The sequence below is a fragment of the Peromyscus maniculatus genome, chromosome 1 (assembly GCF_049852395.1).
Source record: "Peromyscus maniculatus bairdii isolate BWxNUB_F1_BW_parent chromosome 1, HU_Pman_BW_mat_3.1, whole genome shotgun sequence".
NCBI lineage: Eukaryota > Metazoa > Chordata > Mammalia > Rodentia > Cricetidae > Peromyscus > Peromyscus maniculatus.
Genome location: NC_134852.1, coordinates 168838920 through 168841711, shown reverse-complemented (window position 1 = coordinate 168841711; position 2792 = coordinate 168838920).

Genomic DNA, 2792 nt, shown 5'->3' with positions numbered 1-2792 from the left:
CAAAGTGGAGACAGGAGCTGGGCCCTTTCTGTCTGAGGATTCAGTAGAGGTAAGAAGTCTCTCTAGTGGCTGGTTCCTTTACTTCTTTGATCTTTCAGCATTTACCCTGATAGAATTCACATTTTAACAAGCTGTCTGCATCCTGCCCTGCCAAGTTGGAAGACCCACAGACTAAATAAATAATTGCTAGTATTTTAAGTCAACAATTTTGAGATGGTTCATTTTAGAACAAATAACTGGAATCCACTTTTCTAAACCATACGCTGATCCCCTTCATATCACTGTGACAAAATATCTGAGATACACCTGAAAGAAGACAGACTCTTGTTGGCTCATGGTGTCAAAGGTATCAGCTCCTGCTCACAGAGGGGCCCCCATTGCCTGTGGGTTATGACAAGGAAGTAAGTACATCCTGAGGGGGAGGTTGTGCCAGAGACCTGCTCACAGCATGGCAGCTGGGAAGCAAGAAGAGCGAAAGAAGAATTCTGGATATTCAGAACTCAGTATCCCCTTCAAGGGACTGTCCCAAGGTCCTGACTTTCTTTCACTAGACCCTCCCCTGAGACACGCCCATATCTCCTGATAACGCACAGGCTAGTGACCCAGTGTCAACACATGGCCTTTGGGGAGACCCCACCCACCCTTCCCCAAAGACATACATCCAACTGGTTAAGCACTGTGAACATTTTCATGTTTGTTTCACACAAGAAAAAGTAAATGAAGGCAAACCCCTTCAATTTATAAAAGCAAGAGAAAAGAGACAATTAAACAAATTGTTTTAAAATGCCTTCAACCCTAAGTAATAAAGTCTTGCTATAAATATGTTAGTATTTGGTCCGAAACTCTGAGAAAAGAATTAAACCCTCAAGCTTTGACAGTTCCTTGAAGGGCTTCTAAATATAGGAAAATAAAACTGAAATTCATGTCACTTTGTTAATGGCATCACTTAAAACTATAAGTTAATTAACTAATTAACAACTTAATTAACTCAGCACTTAATTTACTTACTTGAGTTCACTTAAATTCCCTAGACATGATTTAATGAACTTTCAATGTAATTCCTGACTAACCATGTAAATTGTGCGATGTGTATCTGTTCAATTGAGTAGACAATTCTTGAAATTAAATAACTTAAGGCAGATGCTAAGCCTAACTATGAGTTTTCTTTTCTCTTCAAGAGAGAAATTTGACCTGAATTTCTGGTATACCAGTTTTCTCACAGTGCATTTTATTTTCTTTTAAAAACAAAAAACAAATACCTGAATGTGTTGATCTGTTTAAATGTTATCTAAACAAAGTTCACAAAGTATCTAGCCAAAATGAAAATTTTTTATCATATATATTAAAAGTGTACTTTCTAGATTCTTTTCCGTTTTTATTGGCTATATTAGACATGATAATACTCATTATGACATGTTATACATGTTTAATTATATTCACCTCCCATTACCTTCACTAAGCTTCCTTCCACACCTGCTGATCCCTTCATCTTCTCAAGGAGTACAGCTTCTGCTGTCACATCTTTTAATTTGTTTGTTTGTTTGTCTTTGGTTTTGGTGACCCAATGAGTCTCATTCAAGTTGTTTATTAGAGCAGGGTGAGGGGGATATTTTCTGGAACGTGGGCTACTTATCAGTGGCTATACTAATGAAGGAAAACTCCTCCCTCCCCCAGCAAACATGAACTGCCTACAGAGCCTCATGTGTTCCTTCCTTCTCCGTGATGGGATATTGAGGGGCCTCATCCTTGCAAGTTCCACACACAGTATCACAGCTGATGAAACTGCCTCTGGGTCAAACAATACTTACAAAGCACAAGAGAAAACCCATTGCACATTCCTCTTTTTCACGTGGTTACTGACTTCACTCACTTGTTCACAGAGATGAAATTTACATTGCTCATAGTGTACTCACTGTGGGGCTACCTTACTCTTACTATTTTCCTAGTAGCTCATTTTGTTTATTTTTTTTCACAAACATCTCACTCTAAAACAAACTGTAATCCTTTGCAAATCCAACTCTTCTTCAAATGTAGTTTTAGAAGCCTTGACTTAACTGTGCTAAACCCTGGAAAACAAAAACAAAATATGAGTAAGTGTCCCTTGCTCTCATAAAGCTTGCATGTTGGTAGGAAAGGTGGGTGGTACTGTTATACAGTTTAATCATAAACAACATGTGCTAAATATATGGAGAAGTAAGAAGATCCTCAAGTAGGATGGGAAAGAAAAGGTCCGGTGGAAAAAACAAACTTGGAGGGAATGAAAAATGGAGGGCAATAAGAATTTCACACCTAGCAGATCATGTGAGTAAAGTCATAAAATAAAGCAGATAGTAAGGACAGCATAAAACTCATCTCATCTGGAGAGAGCAGAGGTAACACGGTAAGTGAAGAAAGGCAAGCCCAGGGCCCAACTGCAGAAGGCTTCTTGAATACTAGCAGAGGTGCACCTGATGAGGGCAACCCTAGATGCACTGAAAATTTCTGAGGTTGAGAAAAAGATTCCACGATGGGAGAAGGACATCCCGGGTTCTTCAGGTATGACATGCTCCATCTAAGCAGCTTGAGAGCACATAGGTTGCGATTGTACTAGGAAACATGTTTAATCTTTTCAGAATAGTGATCGGTATGTCGGCACCGTAATAATCTACCCCATAAGAAGCTGACAGTTTGCTGCTCGCTGAATGCATTTTAGGTCCACTAGTATCTCATGTAAGTCTCAAACCAACTCTATATTCAGGTTCTATATTATCACCCAAGAGGAATTGACTTGGAGATACCCATATGTGCACATG